The sequence below is a fragment of the Geotrypetes seraphini genome, chromosome 1 (genome assembly GCF_902459505.1).
Source record: "Geotrypetes seraphini chromosome 1, aGeoSer1.1, whole genome shotgun sequence".
Classification (NCBI taxonomy): Eukaryota; Metazoa; Chordata; class Amphibia; order Gymnophiona; family Dermophiidae; genus Geotrypetes; species Geotrypetes seraphini.
This window is the reverse complement of record NC_047084.1, coordinates 225,211,949-225,224,996: the sequence shown is the minus strand read 5'-3', so window position 1 is coordinate 225,224,996 and position 13,048 is coordinate 225,211,949. Positions and strand designations below refer to the sequence as shown.

Sequence of the window (13,048 nt, the reverse complement as noted above, 5' to 3'; positions counted from 1 at the left end):
CAAGATCCCACTTCCTGCTGAAGAACCCGACATATTAAGTAAAGCAGAAGTTATGGAAGAACTAAGACAAATTAAGCAAATGCTTAAAGAAACAGTAACAAATATGTCTGAAATGAAAGAAGAAATATTAAACATTCACAGACAAATGGAAAGTAATAACAAAAGAACAACTGAAATAGAATCAAAAATGGAGATCTTAGAAATCGAAACAAACAGATGCAAAAATGATAGTCTGGAATTAAACAAATTGAAAGATCAACTGGAAGACTATGAGAATAGAGGAAGAAGGAAAAACATTAAACTTTTTGGAATACAAGAAAACTTAGAGGGAAAAAATACTATACTTTTTCTAGAAAATCTAATTCCAAAAATAATACAACTGGACTTGAAACAACCTCTAGAAATAGAAAGGGCGCATAGGATCCCAATTAAAAATACAGAAAATAAAGGCAGGCCAAGACCAATAATTTTCAAAATGCTTAGATACCAACAAGCATTGGAAATATTAAATGCTGCAAAGAAAGACAAAAATCTAAATTATAAAGGATCTAGAATATGGTTCCTACCGGACTTTGCCAAAAACACAGCAAATAAAAGAAAGAGACTATTAGATATGAGACCTCAACTAAAAGAAAAAGGTTTTAAATATGGTCTATATTATCCGGCGAAAATGAGAGTGTCATCTGGAGATAAGTCCTTATATTTCGAAGATCCAGAAAAACTGAAAGCTTTTCTTTCTAAACCAGAACCTATGATATTTTAATATAAATTTAAGATGGTTTTGATGACTTTATGAAATAATTATAAAAATATGAAATATTGAAATTTCTGAAGAAAGAAAAAAATGATACAAAGAAAATACAATAAAAATTTATAAGAAAGAAAGAACAAGACATAGGAAAAACATTAATAACATACTAAATATATGTTTAAGATGAAAATTTAAGATGTAAATAATAATACCAAGAAATATAAAATAAAAACTGTTAAATGGATAAAGATACATTAATGAAATGATATGAAAATATGACTAAAGATATTAATGGTTAATATAAATAGATAGAAGGGGAATTTGATTGAATATTAATTGCCTAGATGGGAGGAGAATGTTTGGATTGCAGTTCCAATGTGTATCCTTAAGCAGCCATTGTATTGGGTGGGAAAGGGAGGAAAAAAGATAATATTTACTAGAATGATTAAGGATAAAATAAACAAGGGATTAGATATTTTAGGGGTAAATATGTGTGTCGTGAAAAACATTTTTTGGATTCAAATAATAAAAGAGAGGGAGAGAAAAATTATAATGAGAAATATTAAAATGTATAATGTCTTTTAAAATATATTCTATTAATGTCAATGGCCTGAATCATTAACATTTCTAAAAAAGCAAAATGCGGATATTTATTGTCACAAAAACTATCGGGTGGGTGGGTAAAGGAATGTTTTTTTGCTCCAGCAGAGGGTAAAAAAGCAGGGGTAGCAATCCTTATAAATAAAAAATGTATGGCCAAGATTAAGGTAAAAAACTCAGATCCACATGGAAGATGGATACATATTGAAATAGGTATGGGAAATGATGCCCTGACGTTGTTTAATATATATGCCCCTAATTCGAATCAATCAGAATTTTTTAAAAAATTACAGAATATGTTGTTACCACTGGCTGCTTCTAATCTAGTGGTGGCTGGAGATTTTAATGCTGTAATGGATCCATTATTGGATAAAAAACCTGGTAAAAATATAAAATCTCTAGGGTTAGATAATTTGGTTCAATCATGTGATTTGAAAGATATATGGCGTATTCTTCATTTTAATGATCAGGAATTTTCATTTTGTTCACAGGTTCATAAATCATTTTCAAGAATAGATTATATTTTTGTTTCAACAAATAAAGTGCAACAGGTGATTGGAGCTTCCATAGATCCTATTATTATTTCGGATCATGCGGGAGTATGGATAGAATTACAATTAGATCAATTAGAGAATGATAGACCTCTTTGGAGATTTGATAATGCATTGCTTGCGGATGACAAATTTTTGGAAAATTTCAAAACACAAATTAATGATTTCTTTCAAATAAATTTAGTAGAAGATACATCTATAGAGAACGTATGGGATGCATTTAAAGCAACTATGAGGGGTAATATTATATCATATTCAGCTTTTATTAGGAAACAGATTAAAATACAATATATAGAATTAGAAAAAGAAATAAAAATATTAGAAGCTAAATTGGTAAGTAAATGGGAATATGAAGTTTTACAAGCTCTTTTAAAAGCAAAAGGTAAATATAATGAATTAACTTCAAAAATGATAAGAAAAGATTTGTTTTCCAAACAAGCAGTGTATTATGGAAGTTCTAATAAGGCGGGGAGATTATTGGCAAATTATCTTAAAGCAAAAAAAAGAAGAACTAATATTAATGGAATAAAAGATGATAAAGGGATAATAACAAATAAAACAAATATAATATTAAAACAATTTTTAAAATTTTATAAGGACCTGTATTCTTCCGAACCTTGTTTGGAGAGACAAAAAGATGGAAAAAATTTTTTAGATTTAATTAATGGACCTAAGGTTCCTGATCATATAAAACGGAGTTTAGATGAACCTATATCATTAAAAGAATTAGAAACAGCATTGAGATCTCTTAGAGTTGGATCCGCTCCAGGTGGTGATGGTTATACAGTAGAATTTTATAAAACATTTCAAAATATCCTTTCCCCACATTTACTAAATTTATATCAGACACAACTTATAAAAGGTAATATTAAAGGTACTATGGCTGAATCAATAATAATTGTTTTGCCTAAGCCAAATAAAGATCCTACTTTGGTTTCAAACTACAGGCCTATATCTTTGATAAATGTTGATAATAAACTTTTGGCGAAAATTTTGGCTTTGAGATTAGCCAAAGCTCTCCCACATATTATAGACATGCATCAAACGGGTTTCGTTGCTAAAAGACATTCTTCTAATAACTCTAGACTATTATTTCACATGCTAAACTTATCAAAAAAAATGAACGAACCGGCTTTTGCAGTTTCATTAGATGCTGAAAAAGCATTTGATAGGGTAGAATGGAATTTTATGTATCAGGCTTTAGAATGGTTTGGTATAGGTTCTGGATTTATACAAATGGTAAAAATATTGTATAGCTTCCCGATTGCAAGACTAAATATTAATAATAAGATATCTGATGGTTTTCAATTGCAGAGGGGAGTTAGACAAGGTTGTCCTTTATCTCCTTTGTTATTTGATGTTGTATTAGAACCCTTATTATTAGCAATACAACAAACGAAGGAGATACAAGGTATTCCATATTCAGATATGGAATATAAAATTTCGGCTTATGCTGATGATATTTTGCTTTATTTGAGAAATCCAGAGTCAACCTTATCTTCTTTATTGGAATTAATTGATAAATTTGGTAAATTTTCAGGATATAAAATTAATTGGAATAAATCTGAAATTATACCCTTGAATGTTCATTGTGTAAAAGGATTATTTGATACTTTTCCATTCATATGGAAAGAAGAAGGATTTAAATATCTTGGCATTCAAATTAAAAATACAATTGAAGATACTGTAAAAGAGAATGAAAAATATGTATTAAAAAAAGTTACGGAGTTATGTGAACAATGGAACCCATTACATATTTCTTGGTGGGGAAGAGTTCAAACTATTAAAATGATGATATTACCTGTAGTTTGCTACCAAATGAGTATGATACCTATATATTTTCAGGGGTCCTTTTATAAAAAGCTTAATAGCATTTTAACAAAATTTCTTTGGCTTGGTAAAACAACTAGAATAGCTTTAGTAACTTTGCAAAAATCAATTAAGGAGGGAGGGGTAAATTTTCCAAATTTCTATAGGTACCATCAAGCCTATATTCTACGTCAGGGTATGTATTGGATCCTCCCAGAACTTATGGATAATGCACCGGATTGGTTATATTTGGAATGGCGCCTTATGTTTCCCCTAAATTTAGTTCATCTGCCAAGTATTAACATACCTAGAAGATACAGAGAAAATAAAATATTAATGGATACTTGGAAAACGCTAAGATTTATTGATAAATTAACACCTATCCCAATAAACAAATCAACTAATCAATCTATATGGATAAACTCCAAGATCAAAATAGGCGGAGCTCAAATCCTTTGGAAGAACTGGATTATTGCAGGCATTAGATCTCTAGACGATGTTATTTCAGAAGGTAAACTGCTGGATTTTTCACAATTGCAACATAGATTTGGTCTTAATAAAACACAAAGTTTTAAATGGTTGCAATTGAAGCAGGCCATTCAGGTTGGGTTCCCTGAATGGAAAACATTAAATAATCAATATAGTTTAAAGTTCTTATGTTTTCAAGCAGACTTCCTAGGACATCAAGCCGCATTATGGTATAAATTAATATCTGGATATTTGAATAAAAAACCAAAAAATGGTCTAAGAGACATTTGGAGCATTGAGATTGGACATCAGATTAATGCATCTCAATGGCCATTAATTTGGTCTTGGAGAATGGGATGTACAGTGTCAGCATCTATGAGACAAACTTGGTTCTTTTTATTACATAGAGCTTTTTGGACCCCTACACGTTTGCAAAAATTAGATAGTTCTAAGTCCAATAAATGCTGGCACTGTAATCTAGAACCAGGGACATTAGATCATTTATTATATCATTGTCCCTATATTAAAACTTTTTGGAATTCAATTTGGCCACAAATTAATAAATTGATGGAAAATCATATTGCAATATCATATGACACAATATTATTTGGAATGATGATGAGGAAAAAAAGTCAAATTTCACCAGAAAATAACAAGCTTTTATTAATTATGACAGGGGTTGCCATTCAACATATAACTAATAACTGGAAGAATTACAACAACCTAAATTATACATTTTGGTGGAATACAATATGTCATATATTCAAAATGGAAAGAACAATAGCAATACAAAGGGGGACATTTACTAAATTTACAAAAATATGGGGGCCATTGGTAAATGTAATGAATAAATAGTAGGATTTTTCTTCTTCTTCTCTTCTTTTAGAGATCTTTTTCATGACACACATAAAGGGGGGGTAAAGAAAATAATTTCTACATAATATGTTATAATATATTATACAATATGAAATATATGAATGAAAAGTAATAGAAGGGTGGGGGGAGGGAGAGGGGATAAATTTATTTAGAATATATTGTATTAGATATAAAAATGTTATTGAATATTCATCAATTGTATTTTAACATGTTGTACATTTTATATAAAATTTGAAAATTAAAAATATTATATATTAAAGTAATAAAAGGGTGGGGGGAGGGTGAGGGGGAAAATCAAACTTAGATATATAATGTATTAGATATAAAAGTGATACTATGTATTTATCAATTGTATTTTAATATTTTGTACACTTTATGTAAAATTTGAAAATAAAAAATAATGGAAAAAAAAAAAAAAGTCTAGAACCTTTACTTTTGAATGAGCTCTCTCTATACCCGTCTTAATATTAAACCTTACCATGCAGTGATCACTGGATGCCAGATGATCACCCACTGTAACATAAGAAATACTTAACTCATTTGTAAGCTCTAAGTCCAGTATGACCCCCATCCTGTGTGGGCTCCATTACCAAATGCTGGAACTGTTCTCCTTGAAGAAAATCCTGGATCTTCCTACTTCCAGAAGACCTTGTAAAAGGGATACCCCAATCAACATCCGGCATGTTAAAATCACCTATTAATAAAATTTCCCCTTTTTTAGATATATTCTGAATGTCTACTATTAAATTTCTGTCACTTCTTCTGTATATGAAGGAGGCCTGTATATCACACCAATGTAAATTTATTTACCATTCCTTATTTCTAAATTGATTCACAGTGCCTCTTCTTTGCCCTGAAGATTCTGCAATTGTGTGGTTTCAATAACTTAATAACGTAATTCTTTTATATTTCAATGTATTTGAATGCTAACTTGTCTTATAATCTAATCTAATCTTTGGTTTATATACCTGGTTATGTCCCAGTGGAGCTCGACTCGGTTCACATATAATTAAGACTAGAGTACATAGCAGAAAACATAGGAGAAGGAAGTACTAATTAAAAACTAAAGTACATAAGAAAAATAGCTATAATATTATCATTTTGTTGTCTTAAGTTGGCATTTATCTTAAGCTAGTGCTTTCACTTCTCACATGCTTAATTCCAACCGTTACCGACATGTCTTCTGCATCAGGGCGTGGTTGGTTTTTTTTTTTTTTTGCAATCTGTTTTATTAATTTTCGTTGTATACAAACAGAACAACCAAAATGAACAAGACAAAAAGCAGAAACAGTCAGGTCTTACGCGTCTTTCATCATGAAGACCCACAGAAACCAACCCCACTATACCAACCAGAAACCCCCCCACCCCCACCCCACGCACTCCAGTGTCAAAAGTTCAGTAAAGAACTACGAGCTCTCGAGGATAATCCCTCCCAAACGGGAGCCCATATTCTCCGAAATTTCCACAAGGCCCAGGACCCCCCCTTCGAACATCCAGATATTCAAATTTTAACAATGTAAACAATTCATTTCTCCACATAGTCAAGGTAGGCGCATCAACTTGGCGCCAAAACAAAAGAATACACTTCCGGGCCAGCAATAATACCTTTTGCAATAACAGGTTACCCCCTCTAGACAGTCCAAAATGAGCCCCCTGAGAAAAAAGCAGAATGTCTGCCCTCAGACAGGGCAGACTGCAGATACAGTGGTACAAAAGACCAGAAGGTTTGAATGCGGTCGCACGACGAGAACATATGAAGCAAGCCTGCAGGGGTGAACTGCCGAGCATGAGAGGCATATCTAGAAAAATAAGCCCAGAAAGGAGAGGCATACAGCTGCAAAAGAAACTTGAAGTGCTGCTCCTGCAGGACCACAGAACAAGTCAGGCGAGTAAGATGTTTCATCAGAAGACGAATCCCCTGGCCCGTTACATGTTCAGATGGGGAGAGATCCTGGTTCTACACAGCCGCCACCACCTCAGGGTCCCAAGGAGTCGCAAAGCAGCCCAAACTGACTTGGTGGAAGGATAAACTAATCCGAGTCCGACGGGGCAAAGTCAAAGTCTCACATACCAGGTCCGCCTGGTCTCCAGTCAAGGTAGCAGCATCCAGTGAGTGGAGATAATGAGACACCTGGTGATAGAAAAGCCAATCCCAAGCCTCCAAGATACCCTCCGCCTGTAGGGCCTGGAAAGAGCGAGGCACTCCCGCCTCCGACACAACATCACGCACATAGCAGAGACCACGACCCCTCCAGCGCTGTAAATACAGTTTGGATGCATCAGGGTCCAGGTCGCAGTTACCCCACAAGGGCAACAGAACCGTGGAAGTAAAAGGCAGCTGCATGCGTTTGCACAACCACTGCCAACATTGTCACATAGAATGCAGCAAAGGATGAGCCCTGGTGGGAAAAATCCGGTGTGGATGCTTAGCGTGAAGATAATACAACAAATGAGTAGGGGCCATCAACTGCTGTTCAAGAGTGACAGGGGTATAAAACTGAGTGTCTTGAATCCAGTCCAACAAATGTCGAAGGAGACGGGCAATGTTGTTTCTCCACAAGTCCGGAAGCGCCAATCCACCCCACCCCACAGGCAAAGATAATTGAGCAAGAGTCATTCTAGGTTTCCTATTATTCCAAAGAAATTTACGTAGTACAGTAGGAAAAACACAGTAATATCCTTATTAGTCATATACAATGAAAAAGTTTGCATCACGTAAACCCACTTAGGGAACAAAACCATTTTGTAAAGAGCTATGCGGCCCCGTAAGGACAGAGGAAAACGAGCCCAAAGACTTAAGAGATCCCTGGACTTGTTCAAAAGCACTGTAAAATTTTCCCTGTAGGCTCGAGATAAACTGCCAGTGATGTATACCCCCAAATATTTGAGTTTGTGTGCCACCTGTCGCAGAGGGAAAGAAACCGACCAATCCCCTTAAGCATACCCACCCACCGCCAGAGCCTCGGACTTTTCCAAATTCAACTCCAAACCAGACACCTGGCCGTGGTCACCAACCAATTGCAACACCCGGGGGAGAAACTGACCCAGCCTGGTCAACAACAACAATATATCATCTGCAAAGGCCAAACAATGTACCTCCTCCTCCCCCACTGACAACCCGAATACCAAGCCATCCTCTTGAATCCTCCGCAGTAAGGGCTCCAAAGATAAAATAAACAATAAAGGGGAAAGGGGACAACCCTGACGAGTGCCTCGCTCCACCGGAAAATAGTCAGAAACCATACCATTAACCAAAACTGCCGAACTAGGAAAATGATACAGAAGACGAACCATAGTCAGAAAATTACCCCCAACCCATAACCCTCAAGCACTGCAAACAAGTACTCCCAATCCACACAATCAAACGCTTTGCTGACATCAAGACTGATCAGTAGACCAGGGAGAGAGTGGGTAGCGCTATGACCCAAAGCCGCCATGACCTTCCAGACGTTCCAAACCGTCTGTCTACCCCGGACAAACTCCACCTGATCAACATGAATAAGCTCCGTCAGAAAGCCAGCCAGACGATTAGCCAGAATTTTCACCAAAAGTTTAAGCTTGAAATTAATCAAGGAAATGGGACGATAAGAATCCACCAAAGCCGGGTTCCTATCAGGCCTGGGAAGCAACACAATATAACATGGTCAGGGAAGGCCCCCAAGGAACCCATCCAGTAAAATAAGCCTCCAAAGATCCAACTATGCGATCCTGTAAAATTTTGTAAAATTCGGATGAAAGGCCGTCGGGTCCCGGGGCCTTAGAGAGCGGAGAGTCCCAAATGACCTGCCCGATCTCCAAGGCCGTAATAGGGGCATGCAAGGCCTCAACCTCTGCCCCCGAAACCTGGGGTAACCGCAAGGAGTCCACATAAGAAGCCACAACACCCAGAGTGGAAGGTCTCATAGAAAAGAACTCCCAAAAATGGCGAGAAAAAATATCAGTAAGTCGATCCCTGTCAGTGACTAAGGAGGAATTCTGCAAAAGCCCCTTACAAAATTGGGTACTTGCCAAGGATGAACCATACGAGCCAACAATTTACCAGACCGATTTCCATATCTATAAAATCTATGTTTGTGATATTGGAAAGAGTGTAGAGTATGTTCATGAAGCTTGACCTGGAGCGCCACCCGAGCCGCCTACAGGGACTCCCGATCCGCCGGATCCCCAGAAGCAATCCATCTAAGTTTACAGGTATCCACCGCACGATGCAAGTACAATAATTCCCGGGAACGCTCCTTCCGCTGTCTAGCCACATACGCTATAGTCTCCCCACGAAGGACTGCCTTGGCGACTTCCCATAACAGTACCGCATCTGAGGTGGAGGCAGTGTTATCCAACAAGTACTGATCCCATTTCTCCAATATATACTCTTTGTAACGCTTATCCCAGTAAAGATATCTAGGGAACCGCCACCCACCAGGTGCAGATCACAATGGGACACCCTGAAGTTCCACCCACACTAAAGCATGATCAGAGACCGTAAAGGTGCCAATTTCTGCATGAGACACCCAAGGCAAAAGAAAAGAAGACACCAGTATATAATTTATCCTAGACATAGTAGGGTGAGCCTGAGCTACATGAGTAAAGTCTTTATCAACAGGATGGTAAAGGCGCCAAACGTCCACCAGATCCAAGACCTTGCAAAACTGGGTAAAGTCCCGCGTAGGATGATCATCGACGAAAGACGCCCCTCCAAAGCGATCCAAGTCCGGATCAAGAACCACATTAAAATCTCCAAACATCAAAATGGGGAGCTGCTGATAGGTGGCACACATACCCATAATCTGTTGAAAAAAGTCCATGTTAAACACATATGAGGCATAGATGTTCGCAATCACCATCTCCATCCCCTGTACCTCCAAGTGAAGGAACAAACACCTCCCCCCCTGGTCCTTAACCACGTTATGAACAGTGTAAGGAAGAAATTTACTAAGGAGGACCACCACCCCGGCACTATGAGTGGTGCCCGAGGAGTAGAAAACCTCCTTAACCCAACCCTTGGACAATTTATCATGTTCATTATCAGATAAATGGGTTTCCTGAAGATAGGCAATGTGCATATCGTGTTTCTTTAGGGACTGTAAAATTTTGGAGCATTTGACAGGTGAATTTATGCCCGCCACATTCCATGAGCAGGCCCGAAGAGAGGGCTCACCCAGTATCATACACAAAGAAACAATCAGCAGGCATGAAAATAAGAACGAGAAGGTCCAATGCCCAGCCCTCATCAGACCCCCCCCAACCCACAAAACACTAAAGGAGGCCACTAATCCCCCCCCCCCCGAAAGAGACTACCCCGACACTGGAGTGCAAACCCCACCCCCGAAACCCTAACCTCAATACCCGAGGTGCCCCCCCATCTCCCCCGTTACAAACCCCTGAAAAACCACAGCGAACGTCCCAATCCTCTCCCCCAAATCACACAGAACCGAACAAATCCCCAGAGCACAACAAGCAAAGCTCCCCACCACCCTCCAACACACCCCCACTGAATCAAACTGATGCATGCCAAGAAACATCCACAAACGAATCAGGCCCCACCACACTCACCCCGCAGCCAAACTGCAGTCGCCCACCCGCCAGCCAGCCAAACTAGCCACTCACACTGAAACACAAACTAAACAAACCCAAAAGTCAAGTGTCCCCAACAATAAGGTCCCTGGGCCCTAGGTGCGTACGGTCTGCCACTGGCGGGGCCACAGTAATGCCTAGTGAGGTGACAAAAGTGAGGGCCTCCGCTGGAGAGTCAAAAGTCTGCATCCTGCCCTCACGCTGGATCCGAAGGCGTGCTGGGTAAAGGAGGGCAAACTTAACCTTGTGATTAAACAAGGCAGAGCAGATGGGAGTAAACTTTCTCCGGCGTGCAGCCACCAATGGCGAGTAGTCCTGAAAGCACAAGATTTTTTTATTATGATGCAGACCCCTGCCCGCCCAGACTGCCTGCAAAATGGCGGACTTGTGGGCAAAATTCAAGATTTTAAATATGACCGCTCGGGGTCTCGAGCCATCAGCCCCTTTAGGCCCCAAGCGGTGGGCACGATCCACACACAGCTTGCCCAGACGGGGATCCAGGGACATGGACTCAGGAAGCCATTGCTCCAGGAAAGCCACCAAATCAGCCTCCATGATCCACTCCGACAACCCAACCAACCGTAGATTATTTCTATGGGCTCGATTCTCCATATCATCTACTTTCTCTGTCAGCTGGGCTAGCTGTTTAGCCATGCGCGCCGAGCCCGATTCCAGCGGCGAGATTTTGTCCTCCAAGGTGATCACGCGACTCTGGGCCTCGTCCAACTCCAGGCTCATGCTGTCCAAGCGCTCATGAGCCGCATCGATTTTGTCAAAGAACAGCTGTAGTTTTTTATCGATGGCTGTCTCAACCGCCGCCGTGATCTCAGCCAAGATTTCCGCGGACCACATGGCGGTAGGAGGAGTGTTGGGGCCCCTCGGGGCTAGAAGCCGACACCAAATAATTTGTGTCGGGGAGTTTGCTGCGTTTCCGCTCCCGACGAACCGGCCAGGCCGCCATAAAAAGCAACGGACACCACCCCGCAGAGCAAGGCACCCGCCGAAGACACTCCCGAAGCAAACTAACTGCGACCCGGTCGAAATGCCGCTGAAATGCCGACAGTAGGGGATAAGAGGACAAGAGCATAGCCTCTCGGCGTCTGCTCAACCGCATGACGTCACCGGAAGTCCAGGGTGTGGTTTTAAACATGTTCTCTCTATTTACATTAACATTCAAATACTTTGAAATTAAGAAAAGAGTAAAAATAGAGCCCCTTTTGTGCTGCTATAGGATGCTTCGCTTTTGGATCTGACGGTCAAGATTGTCTTTCCTAGTGATCATTGTCTCCGCATGGGATATTTCAGATCTTCAGGCTCTTTTGTAGAGAGAGCTCTTTCTGCGGATAACAGACTCTGGAGGAGTTCTCCATACTGTTCCTTCTTTTCTTCCCCAAATAATTTGAGTTTTATGTCAACCAGGTGGTTCATTTACCTGCTTTTTGCTCCATGGGGTCGGCGTGAGAGGATCATACCTTGTACAGATTGGACAAGTGGAGAGTCCTCTTCCACTTTTGGAGAAAATTAATGATTTTAGTCTTTCTCCTGAAGGCCCAGTCTCACTGAGGTAGGCCAGACTTTAAGGCTTCTATTGCCGTTAGATCTGTATAGCCCTTTTGTCGACTTACATCGCCTGCAGCGAGCAGCCATCAGTTTCTCTCAAGGCCCACTCGACAAGGTGTTGCTGCCTTGTGGGTGGAAGCTCAAGCAATTCCTCCAGATGACATTTGTAGGGTGGGTACTTAGTCTTTGCTTCATACCTTTACTAGAGTTTACCCAGTGGACGTGGTGGTTTGTTTTGATGCCATTTTGGGACCTTGCTGTTGAGGGTGGGCTCTTCAGTCCCTCCTAGAAGATGCTGTTGCTTTGGTACGTCATTTTGCATATAGATTTTGGAAGGGATGTACCGGAATGGAAGATTATGTTCTTACCTTCAATAATCTTCTTTCTGGTAGTCCCTGGAAGATTCTATATGACCCACCCTCTCATTATAGCCTCAGTTTTTCTGAATTGCCTGCCTTTTTTTTCTGCCTCGGTCTTTTTTCCTTACATGCCGAGGTATCTTCCAGACAGTAGATGCTCCCTGTGGGGGAATTCACTCTTATGCGAGTACTATTGTTACCGAGGGCAGGTTTCCAGTAGGTGCTCGTTGCATACAGTAGGTTAGTTCTACATTGTTCCTAACTGTTCTCTGTGTTGCCTGTTTATTAATTGCCCTGGATTGGTAGCATGGAATATTGCTACTCCTTAAATTTTGGTCAGGTGCTAGTGATCTGGATTGGCCACCATGAGAATGGGCTACTGGGCGTGATGGATCATTGGTCTGACCCAGTAAGGCTATTCTTATGTTCTTGCAAAGCAGAGCAGACCTTAATTATGTTTCCTGGGAGGTTCCCCCTTGCCCCCTAATTTAGTGTTGCCTTGT

General features: G+C 39.7%; 1 protein-coding gene across 1 annotated transcript in view; it reads left to right on the top strand.

Annotated features, from left to right (window-relative positions):
* The window catches only part of LIAS (lipoic acid synthetase), a 124,200-nt gene that overhangs the window by 80,301 nt on the left and 30,851 nt on the right, over positions 1-13,048 (top strand). The window lies entirely within an intron of this gene.